Source organism: Hippopotamus amphibius, chromosome 1, assembly GCF_030028045.1.
Source record: "Hippopotamus amphibius kiboko isolate mHipAmp2 chromosome 1, mHipAmp2.hap2, whole genome shotgun sequence".
Classification (NCBI taxonomy): domain Eukaryota; kingdom Metazoa; phylum Chordata; class Mammalia; order Artiodactyla; family Hippopotamidae; genus Hippopotamus; species Hippopotamus amphibius.
In genome coordinates this window covers 56,008,655-56,021,434 of record NC_080186.1, presented here as the reverse complement: position 1 = coordinate 56,021,434, position 12,780 = coordinate 56,008,655, and the positions used below count along the sequence as shown (strand labels likewise).

The following is a 12,780-nucleotide window of genomic DNA, read 5'->3' as shown; positions in this document are numbered from 1 at the left end:
ATCTATCCTTAGGCACCAGTAGATCTGGGAGCTACATGCTCTTGGTCATCAAGTAGTTAATTTCTCCCATTTGGTGGGGGTTTTAGCACCTGTAAAACAGCTCAGGAAATGTGCATCATATACTATTATCTAGGTACTCCAGAGAGGAGGTAAAGCAGGGGATATGGGGGAGGGGTCTGTCCTGGGATAGCCTGCTCCGTTACACTCCCCACTTTCATAGAGCTTACACTCTGGTGGGAAAAACAATAAAGAAATTAGTTAACAAATAAGGTATTTTCATCTCAAGTTAATTGCCATGAGAAAAATCAAATACATGCTGTAATAGAGAGGGATTTGGGAAGCTAATTTAGACTGAGGGTCAACTAAGCCTTTCTAAGGAGGTGGCAATTGAATTGAGATCTTAGTCAGACCTTCTCAGACTATGACGTGCATGTGAATAACCTGAGGATCTTATTTAAATACAGATTATGATTCTGTCGGTGACGTGTTGTGCCTGAAATTCTGCATTTCTTATAAGGTCTCAAGTGATACTTACGTTGCTTGTCCATGGAGCACTTGTTGGATAGAAAGGAACATGAAAGAGTCTAGAGAAGAGAGTTCTAGGGAAATAGGTTACAAACATGCTGAGGTGAGAAAGAGTTTGACATTTGGGCTAGACACACCGTTTTATAGAGGCTGGGAGTAGTGAGCGAGGGATGACGGTTCACAATAAGAGCAAGGAAGCAGGTCACATCATGTAGGCACTTATTTCAGTGAGATGGAAGACAGAAGATTTCGAGGGGACGAGTAGCAACTTGATCAAATTTAAGCTCTTGAAGATCAAACTGACAACTATGAGAAGAATGAATGTTAGGGGAGCAGGAGTGGAAGGAGAAGAAGTTTTAGGAGACCAGAGTAGTACTCCTTGTGCAAGATGTCAGTGGCTTGGACCAATGGAGGTAGAGAAGAGAAGACTTTATGATTTAATGGCAGAGTCAACGGGACAAATGGATGGATTGGATATAGTGGATGTGGGAAAGAGAAATCAAGGATGTCAACTAGATCTATGTTTTGATCAGGAAGTAGCAGGTGACACTATTTCCTGAGATATAAAACCAACAACAACAACAAAAAACCCCAAAAGAGCTTTTCCGCGCTTCCCAGACAGGGGTCCATACGGCGTTGTTCTGGATTCCCGTCATAACCTAAAGGGAAACTTTCACAATGTCCGGAGCCCTTGATGTCCTGCAAATGAAGGAGGAGGATGTGCTCAAATTCCTTGCAGCAGGAACCCACTTAGGTGGCACCAACCTTGACTTCCAAATGGAATAGTACATCTACAAAAGGAAAAGTGATGGCATCTACATCATAAATCTGAAGAGAACCTGGGAGAAGCTTCTGCTGGCAGCTCGTGCCATTGTTGCCATTGAAAACCCAGCTGATGTCATTGTGATATCCTCCAGGAATACTGGCCAGAGAGCTGTGCTGAAGTTTGCTGCTGCCACTGGAGCCACTCCCATTGCTGGCCGCTTCACTCCTGGAACCTTCACTAACCAGATCCAGGCAGCCTTCCGGGAGCCAAGACTTCTGGTGGTTACTGATCCCAGGGCTGACCACCAGCCTCTCACAGAGGCCTCTTATGTTAACCTGCCTACCATTGCACTGTGTAACACAGACTCTCCTCTGCGTTATGTGGACATTGCCATCCCGTGCAACAACAAGGGAGCTCACTCAGTGGGTCTGATGTGGTGGACGCTTGCCCGGGAAGTTCTGCGCATGCGTGGCACCATCTCCCGTGAACACCCATGGGAAGTTATGCCTGATCTCTGCTTTTACAGAGATCCTGAAGAGATTGAAAAGGAAGAGCAGGCAGCAGCTGAGAAGGCTGTGACCAAGGAGGAATTTCAGGGTGAATGGACTGCTCCAGCCCCTGAGTTCACTGCTACTCAACCTGAGGTGGCGGACTGGTCTGAAGGTGTGCAGGTGCCCTCTGTGCCTATTCAGCAGTTCCCCACTGAAGACTGGAGTGCTCAGCCTGCCACTGAAGACTGGTCTGCAGCTCCCACTGCTCAGGCCACCGAATGGGTAGGAACAACCACTGAGTGGTCTTAAGCTGTTCTTCCACAAACTCTTAAAATTGAAATAGGTTGACAGAAAATAAACAGTTTCTAAAAAACAAAAACAAAAAACAAATCCCAAAACAACAACAAAACAAACAACCCCCCCCCCCCCCAAAAAAACTTCTCTTTCTGGTAAATGGAAAAGAGAAAATTATCAAGAATGACTCTTACTTCTAAAGCATCTGTATGTGTGCTGATGCAATTTCATTTAGAAGCTGACACTAGAATGAAGGTAGAAGAGCAAATGGATCTGAGAATTTAGAATCATTTGGTAATTATCATTTAAAAAAAAAAAAGAAGCTGTCCTGATAAGTGTGATAAGTGATGGAAGTTCTCTGGCAAACACTGTTTTTTCATTATGATACAAGTTAAATAGACTCTTTTGCTTAAGCCTGGAATTTTCCAATGGAAGGACATGATTTCTTAGAACAGGGATGGATGGAAAATTAGGGTATTTCTAAAGACCCACTAGTAAAATAGTAGTGTTTCACCCTCAAGATTGCTCCCTTTTGGATTTCCACAAATGATTTCTCTCATTTGAAAGAGTTTAAGAAAAAGTTACATTTCTTTTCCAGTTGAGCCTCTAACACATTTTTCTGGTACCAGTAATATATGCTCATATTTCCAGTTTGAAAGGATGGTTAAGATTGAATTATTGTTCAAATAGTTTTTTCCCTTTCAAAGTTATTTTTCCTTGAGTTAGTTTCTTTGTCACTGTCAAGGTTAAGTGAAGTCAGTACTGAAGAAAAGAACAGAAGGAATTTGGAATTCTTTTCCATAAACTCTGAACCCCAATGAACTATCCCATGAGAATTCCTGGTAAGTCTCAGGGTTTTTTGGATAAATCACTTTGGGAAAATGTTTTCTTCCTTTGCCGTTAGGTTGAGGTAGCAGAAGAAATAATAGTCTTTGCGTCAATCTTTGTTCTAGCATGATTTCTCAAAGCAAGATTGTAGAAACCGTGGGAATTTCTCCCTGAATGATATAAAATTGCATTTTCACCACCCACTACTGCACATAGCAGATGCAGACATTCAGTAGATGTTAATTGAATTACATTTGGATTCCAAGAATCTTCTAGAAATCTTAGATTAGTTTCTTTCATCTTGCAGATAGGGAGCTGGAACTGGAGAGGGAGGAGTTAAGAGTCTAGCTCCTAGGCAAAAAGCACATATTGTTTAGGAACCTCACTATTTCCTTTGAAATTGAAGCCTTCAGTTTCTTAAGGACACTTTATAGATCAAGGCCCTGAATCCATAAACATTCCATTTGCAATTATCTTGCTGATTCTACCTGTGAACTTCTAAGTTTCTATTTACTGCTGTGGCAGGATAAGCAGAGATCCTTCCCACCCCCACTCCATCTGGGCAGAGCTTTGGGGATCAACAGATTCTATCTTAGGAAGTAAACAAACATTCTCCACTAATGAAGGACCTTTCTAATGAAATAGATTCAGGAAGGAAACAAAAACTACTTTATCACAACAATGCCAGAATTTTAATAATAGGGTCAGGTGAAAAACATGTTAATACACTGGAAAATAATTTGCTCCTCTGTTACTGACCTGCATTGTCTTTGGAAGAAGAGTAACTCTGACCATGGGGAGACACTTGTCTTTAGGTAACTGAGGAAGAAACTCATCCCCACCAGCAGCCTTCACTGCCTGAGAGTGAAATGCACTTAAGGTACACCGTGTGTTTCGCTACAAAACCAGCCCACGTTCCTCCCACTTCAGAGCGAGCTGCAGGCTGGGCAGAGGAATCTTTCATTAACATCCAGCAGAAGCCCAAGGCATTAATTTTTTGCACTTAAGAAGAGACAGCAGCGACTTGGGACCACTTCCTCTTGGGAAGAATAGAGCAGAAAACTGCCCCATTCTGTGACAAAGGGATGGGGATGTTACCTAGGAAACCTAGGGGGAGAATATAAGAGGAGGACAGCAGAGGCCTGAGGAGAGAAAATTAGAGAGCAAGGTAGCATCCATTTGGGATAGCTCCTTAAGGCCTAAACTGTGAGTCCTTGTCCCGTCTGCTCATTTCCACCTTTCCCCAGATGCTAGCAGGGAGCAGGTTTACTCAAATAGGGTTATAACTACTAGTCCTCCTACTAGGAATGATTTTGCAGTACTTATCTTTTTTGGTTATGTTACCCCGACCTGGGTTCTTGGCCTCCTTAATCGATAGAAATCAATCAGAGGCCAGACAAGAAATTCAGGCAAGGCTTTATTAGGGCTCCTGCTGCAGCAGGAGGGAGTGAAAACAAGTAACAGGTTCCCTCGCTTGCTCCCCAAAGTAGGGTGAGCTGGTTCCTTATATGGGGTGAGGGTAAGTGCAGGTTCAGGGGTTGGGCCAGAGGGGCAGCTTAGGTGGTTCGCTCACCCCTTTGGTGGTGCTGTGTGCAAAGGGCACGGGCAGTACCCTGCTTTTCCTCCCAACACCTTCTGCAGAAGGGGCAGTTGGGATGTTGGTACTTTTGTATCTTGTTGTTCATAATTTGTAACTGCACCTGCACACAGGTATTTTCGGTCCCTTGTAGTTTCTTTGTATTTTGTTGCTCAGGGAGACCTTTGTCCAGGTGCAAGCATTGCAGCAAAGGTCCCAGGTTCCACCCTGTCTCAGTCACTCCTTCATCAGTGTACAGGAGGACTTGGGGAAATAGGTGTGGATGGGTTTGAGAAAGACATCAAACTTCCTGATCACTTGGTGGGCCCTGGTTGGAGACAGGTCTAAGAGGGACACAGGCCAGACTCCCTCTCATGATTAAGATAAAGGGAAGTTTACAGGCCAGCAGGTGACTCCCTAAAATGAGAGACAACACGCATACTTTGCCTTGATCCCCCCTCAAGTGCTAGCAAAGTTCACACACGTAGCAGGACAGAAAAGATTCCTGGAACATCTGAGTCACGTGACACTTAATTGTTATTATTACAAAGACTTTTTTTTCCCTAAAGGATTTGTAGATACTGGGCATAGTATGGCACTGAGTATTCCTTCCACAAATGCTAATTTAATCCCTTTAGATGGCAGACTCTAACCTAGGTTCTGGGCAAATCAATTCTTTTCCGTCTCTGACCTTAGTAATCTTATAATCTACTGGGGAAGACAACCATGAAAAGATAATTCATTTCAATTCAATTAGGTTGAAGAAAATACTGCGAAGAGAGTCCAGTTAGTTCTCCTAAGAGATGATAAGAATCTGAACAGATGCAGTGGCAAGAAGGATGAAATAGGAGAGTGAGGCTGAGTCTGAAAGACGTTTCTGAAGTCCTTTCAAACAGATTTGATAGGCAATTGGAGACAGTGGGAAAGGGGGCTGTCAGACCCTAAACTATCACAACCAAAGAGAGGACAGCATAGTTAGGATGCGGTGGGGGTCAGGGAACCATTGCAGTTGTGGCATCAGGGCCTTAAGTGTTCTGTGTCATGAACTAGGGTGTTGTTTTGCCTTTTTGGACGAGTATGTGTGTGTGTTGGAGAGTTTGCAGATTCTGGCAGTCCTAGAAAAGGTGGGGCTGGGGACTCACCTTTGGAAAGGGAAAGGAACAAAGAATGCGGGCAGCTACTTGTCCAACACCAACAGCAGATACATGACTTTTCCCTTGGGAAAAATGAAACAGATATTAAGATGAGGAAGATACATTCAGTAGGGCCGTGAAGTGGTTGAGTGTATGGGCTCCCCAGTCAGCTTGGCTGGGTTGATCTCTATTAGCCCTGAGGCCCTGGGCTGGTGACCCAAACTGTCTGAACTCTTAGAAAAACCCTGGCACATAGTAAGTGCTTAGCAAATATTAGCTTCTACTATTCTAAGTAATTCAGGGCAGGAAAGGGAAATCAGAAGTATTTTTCTAAACGTGTACAGGAAGCTAGGGAAAAAATAGCTTTCAAAACGGCATTAGAATGTAACTACAAAAGCACAAGCAACAAAAGAAAAAAATAGATGAATTGGAAATAAAAACTTAAAACTTTGTGCTTCAAAGGACATCATCAAGAAAGTGAAAAGACAACCCATAGAATGGGAGAAAAATTTTGCAAACCATATATACCTAATGAGAGACTTACATCTAAAAAATAGAAATTTTATAATTCAATAATAAAATGACATATAACCTAATTTTTTAAGCAGTCAAAGGACTCGAATGGACATTTTGCCAAAGAGGATATTCCAATGACATACACATGAAAGATACTCAATATCTTTCTCAACCAGGGAAATGCAAATCAAAATTACAATGAGATATCACCTCACACACACCAGTATGACTATAATGAAAATGACAGATAACAAGTGTTGGTGAGGATGTGGAGAAACTGAAACCCTTACACACTGCTTATTGGAATATAAACAGTGCAGCTGTTTGGAAAACAGTCTGGCAGTTCCTTAAAAGGTTAAATATACAGTTACCATAAGACCCAGCAATTATACTTCTATGTATATACCCAAGAGAAAGGGAAGTATGTCCACACACACACAAAAAACGCTGTACATGGACGTTCATAGCTGTGTTATACATAATAGGCAAAAAGTCTCAAACATCCCAAATGTCCATGAGCTGATGAATGGATAAAGAGGACAAGGCCTATCTATACAGTGAAATATCATTTAGCAATAAAAAAGAAATGAAGTCCTGGTATATGCTCAACATGGATAAGCCTTGAAAATATCATACTTGGTGAAAGAAGAGAAACATTAAAATTTTTTTATGTAATTCTATTCATATGAAATATCCAGAAGAGGCAAATCCATAGAGACAGAAAGTAGATTAGTCGTTTTCAGGGGCAGGAGATGTTTGAGGAGGTGTGACGAGTAAATGATAATGAATATGGACTTTCTTTTGGGGTGATGGAAATGTTCTAAAATCGATCGTTGTGAGGGTTGCGTAATTCTGTGAATATGTCAAAATCCATTGATTTATACACTGTAGATGGGTGAATCGTATGATGTGTGAACTGTATCTCTGTACAATTTAAAAAAAACAGTATGTTAAGCATTTTCCTGGTTAAGATACATCACATGGACTGTATGTTTCAGACTAATAGGTCAATATCAAGTGAAAAATGTATAATGGCTGCGCGAAATGGAAATTCATGGTCCTTAGATGGTCTACATTTCTTGGATAACCCAGAAAAAGACCACTTGTGCTGGGTATCTTGCACTTGTTTTTCCAGACCCACTCTCCACCCTCCACCCTGCTCTCAGTGTAGGCTGATTTGTGTGAACCCTGCCGTTGGACTCCTGTGACTTATGGTTGGGTCTGGCCATGGGGAGCTCCAGCAGGAGACCAAGGGGAGGGAGGAGGGAGGAGTTTGGGGATGGTAGCCGAAATACCATCAATGCAGAAGCAACATAAAGCAGGAGCCAACCGGGCCTGGGCTGAGAAGAACAATGGAATGATTCTAACAAGATGATGTTTAATATAAAGTCCAGGTGAAGATGTAGTTACTGCAACACAGTATGAAGTTGTGATTCTTGTCAACTCACTGTGAATCAGGAGTTGACACAAGGCATTCCCCGTAATAGAATTCTAATTTCATAGTGCATAAAGGAATGTTTGCATTCATTTCCTTTATGGTCGGACTACTCTTGGAGTCCTGTATTCAGCTCTAGGTGCCACATGAAAAAACTCCCTGTGTCAAATTGCTGTAGATTTTAATGTATCCATTTTATTTCCGGTTCCATCTCTTGGGTACTCAGACATGAGCAAACAGGGACTGGGAGATCAGATAATTTGATAGTAGATGTAAGGCTGTTTTAAAATTGCCTTTCCCTTACAATTCTTAAGACATTGTTTTTGAACCAGTCTCACTTCCACTAGAGTAAATTCTTTCCCAGGCGGCTTCTGAAATCTTTATGCAAATAGACTTAACTCACTCTACAGACCTTAAACCAACCAGACCTATGTACACATGTTAGCCTCAAACCTGGTGCATATAGAAGAATCATCTAATCAATAAATTTGATCAGAAATAGTTTCTTGAAGGCCTAATTTTAAGTGTGTGGTGAAATCAAGTTGAGGGCAAATGGTGTCAGACTGTTCGTGCTAGAAGTGCCCTTGATATCATTTAGTCTGAACCTCTGCTCTTATTAAGTAGGGAGACTGAGGCCCAGAGATGTGGAATGATTTGTCTAAGTTCACCAAGCTAATTAGTGGCAGAACCTAGGCAACATCTGAGCTCTCCTGATTTTAACCCAGAGTCTATTCACTGGGCTACATTGTTTCTCAGATGAAATCATGCTTCTAAAAGCTGATGTGTTTGAGCCAGCTTGGAGTGGACTTGACAGGTCTTCTTCTTTTCTCAATGTTTGATATCAACATTGTGATAAGGCACTGTAGATCACATATGCAAGGCATTTGTCTGCCTTACATGAAACTGAAAAAATGTAGTGCTTATAGTGTTTAGCAAGACACCTTAAAAAAAAACCTTTTCCTGACTTTTCTTATCTATTCATTATACAAACATTTATTGAGAATATATTGTTTTAGGTAATATCCAAAGGAGTAAGCACAACAAACAGGAAAAAAATCCTTACCTTTGTAGCATTTATCTTATAATTTTATTCTTATATTTGGGATGGACTTCAAGTGAATTGAGAGAATGCTTGCCTTGCTTGCTGTGGTAGCCAGCCTCTAATACAGCCTCCGGTGATCTTTACCTCCTGGTATGCACATCTGTGTATACTGCCCTCTCTGCTGTCCTGTATGCACAATAGAATACTGTGGAAGTGGCAGTGTGTGGCTTTGATTTTATCACAAAAAACATTGCAGCCTCTGTCTTCACCTCCCTTGAATCACTCAGTCGGGGAGACTGGCAGAGGCCATATGTAGGGAGGAATTGAGGCTTCCTATTAACAGTTACCACCAAATTTCCAGCCCTATGAGCGAGTCTTGAAAGTAACTTGGAAGTGAGTCTTTGGTGCTGTCTTGGAAGCAGACCTGCCAACCTCTCTCAAGTCTTCAGATGACTGTAGCCTCAAACTGCCAACTAAGCTGCTCCAGGATTTTGGACTCACAGAAATTGTGAAAATATGAATGTTATTGTTCTCTGACATCACTAAGGGTTGGGGTAAATTGTTATGCAGCAGTAGAGAACTGATACACTCCCTGAGTTTTAGGAAGGCTCCCTGCAGAAAAAAGATACAAGAAACACTTGCATATTAAAAATTGGGAAGCAATGTTTGCCCGCACTTCTGGGTCATAAGAAAGGAGACCGAACTCTTAGTGGGAAAGGCACCTACAATTGGCCATTTCAAATCCATGATTTCTGAGAGAGTGTTCCAAGTTTTTGGTGCCATCAGAAATTTGGGGTTTCAAAACGTGATTAGGAAAGAGTGTAAAGCAGGTACACATTCATTACATGGGAGAGAAGAGAGAGACAGGGGTGAAGAAAAGGCAATCTTGACTACAGTCAAGAAAACTACAACTATTAACTTAGGGCAGTTAAATTCAGCATTGGGCATGGAACAGAAAATTTTGTAAAAAGTGCAACAACTCAGCAAGACTAGTTGCTAATAATTTATTTTCATCAAGAAAAGAAAAACATATCTTTGGTAATGTGCCAGTTCTCAACAAGCTAATTCATAGCAAATCTTTCTTTGGGAAAAGGAGATAATTAAATCTTTCTGAAGTTTTTGCTCTCTAACTGTGGTAGTCATTAGGGCTGTTCACAAATATTCTTCTCCTCTTTCCTTCCTGACGTATGGTAGGTGGTACCTTCCCACCCATTTGAAAGTATTGCCATGTGACTTGCTTTGGCCAATGATGTGAGTGGAAGCTTTGAAAGTCAGGATGTTTCACCATCTTATCTTTTTTCCTGTCATGGCAACCAACAGTGTTCCTGCTGGTGGATGCTCTGTTGGCCTGGGACCTGGAGTGAAGATGACAATAGTGTGGAGTAGAGCTTCTGGCTGACTGTGATAGAGTGTAGGGTGAATAAGAAATAAATCTTCACATTTAAGTCACTGAAAATATAGTTACCTGTAACAGCGTAATCTAACCTATGCTGACTGAAATGCTAAGTAACCGAAGTTCAGGTTCATCAGTCCTGCTTGTCAAATGCTAGCTCAGCTGCTCTCAGATGCTGGTTGAGAAGAGCTACTATGTATAAGAGTCTTGCTGGGGCTCTTACATCTTACATCTCAGTACATTTTCACAATAAACCTGAAAGGCAGGTATTATTAACCACATTTTCCCTATAAGAACTGAGAAGGGACTTGACTTGCCCCAGCTCACCAGCAAGCAGCAGAGCTGGGACAGGAAGCCAGGTTTTCTGAATATAAAACCCAAGCAGAGTCACTAAGCGGTACTGGGGCCTCCTAATACTGATTATGAACCAAGATAATTTTAGCTTACTTGATAACTCAGCTGTGACCTCTTCCTGTATTAGTCACTTCTGCATCCTCCCCCTTGTCTTTGCTTTTCTATTTTCTTCAGGAACCTGAGCTGTGGGAAGCTTTCCTTCATCATGTTCCCCCACTTAGAGGTAATTGTCACCCTCCCACTAAATGGTGAGGAAATAAATCCTTGGCATGCAGCCCCTGAAAGGTATGCTAGGTATTTTATATACATTGCAATTTTGTTTAGTCCTTATTTGAACCCTCTAGCACAAGTGTTATTAACTCTATGTTAAAAATGGAGAAGTGAACACAGGCAGGTTATGGAAATGGTCTAAGGTTTTCATTAATAATCATTGGTGGGTAGATTTCAAATCTGTGCCCCTCTGACTCCAAACTTCTTACTCTTTCACATGGCTTTTCCCACAATGATATTCCCTACATCTAAATTCTTAAGGGAAAAAATAAAAGTAGAGTTGAAGAGGATTAAGATATCCTGCAGCCTGTTTAGTTGGGCTTTTCTCTACAAGAGTAGCCTTTTGGTAGTCCAGAGTTTGCAAAGATCCAGAGATCCTATTATCATGAAAGAACAGGTCCCTCCAAGCTCCTCAGAGTAAATCCAGGAGTGAGAACAGCTGGAAATGGTTAATTTCCATTTTCTAAATTTGCATATAGAAAGTGCCCAATATGTATTTATTCATAAATTTCAGTTCTCCAGGGGCTTATCAAAGTTAATGGTAGACAAATGAGGCCTGCACAGCTCTGGCTTCAAAGCAGATTTAGGATTTGATTGGTCCTCTAGATGGGCATTTCCTGCCTCTGCCTTTTCCTGGCAGCCTTTTAACGCTCTTTTTTTTTTCACTTTCATAAACTAGGTACCAACTTCTTAGCCCTGGCTCTAGCTCTACTCCTGTTTCACTTCTCTGTAAATTAATTGCTCAGATCCCTGTAAGGAATGGAAAGACGTCGTGTCCCTGGGTATTCGAGACTACATACGTGAGCGGTTGTTTACCATACCTTTTACACTCAGCTGCCCAGGTGTTGATTTGATGGGGTCAGGTCTTAACTTGTTCATGCTATGAAGGGCTCTGCTTCCCTTGCCTTATCTGTAACAAGGGGATATTCCAGAGGCTAAACCAAAGATCTCAACCTGAAGTCATGTCTGTGTTGGTTTAACAAGTATGCTGGTTACTCCTTCAGTCAGTATTTACTGAGGGCTTTGCTCTGTGCCTGGCCCTCCTCTAGATGTTGGTGACAGAGAAGTGAGTGAGACAGACAAGGTCCCCAGTCTAACCAAATTTACATTCCAGTGGGAAGAAAGAGATGATAAACAGGTAAACAAGTGAATGTGGTAATTTCAGATTGTGACTGTCACTGGGAATGAAATAAACAAGGTCATGTGACAGGGTGCAAGAAAGGATGGGGTCTGTTACTATAGATGGGTGGTGATGAAAGTCTTCTCTGATAAGAGAGCTTCTGAGCTAAGACTTGAATGACAGAAAACAGACTGGGAAAGATCATTCCAGGTAGAGGGAGTAGAAAGTCAACGGCTCGCAGAATGGGGTAGGTTTGGAATGTAGAAGCACTAGAATAAAGTTGGGATATTACTATTCATTGATTTGGTTACTGCGGGCTTTGTTAGGTATTTCCATATATTATTGCATTTTAATTAATTACAATACCCTACAAGGTAGATATTATCTCCATTCTACATGTGGATCATCAGTTCTATTAACACTTGGGGTTCTCTCACTGCTATGATGGTGCCCTAGAGAAATGGTCTCAACTAGGGCTATTTGTAAATCTGTGACTGGGCTCTACTAGTATTTAGTGGGTGGGGACCAGGGAGGAGAGACATGCTTCAATAAGTGAGATAGCTCACACAACAAAGAATCATCCCTCATCACGGGTGATTCTCAAATGTCCCATGTAGGTGAAAAACTGTTTATAACCTCCAAACCCAATACCTAATTCTATTTTCATACACATAGGAAGCTGTGAAATAATAGAAAATATATTGGCCTCAGCTCCCGGTTCCTGGCACAGAGCTCCTATAACACTTGTAATTTCCTAAGTGATGAAAGCACTAGGAGCATCCTTGGTTCTAATATTTGGTCGTTGACCCTGATTCCTGACAGCTCTCAAATCCCTTGGGATTTCCCAGGTGATAGGAGTGTCTTTTGTTCTAATGAGGTGACTCTTGTTGGCCTTCTGGATTGTTTCAGGATGGCAGCTGGTCACCAGAAATTTCAAACCATAATTAGAGGCTTAGGACTTTCAGCCATATCTCCCATTCTTTGGGAAGGGGAGGGGATGGGGCTTGAACTAATGATTGATGAGACACATGTGATGA

General features: G+C 41.7%; 1 pseudogene; it reads left to right on the top strand.

The window, feature by feature from the left end:
* Positions 1–1,163: 1,163 nt before the first annotated feature.
* LOC130840647 (40S ribosomal protein SA-like) lies at positions 1,164–2,165 on the top strand (annotated as a pseudogene).
* The last annotated feature ends 10,615 nt before the right edge of the window (positions 2,166–12,780 follow it).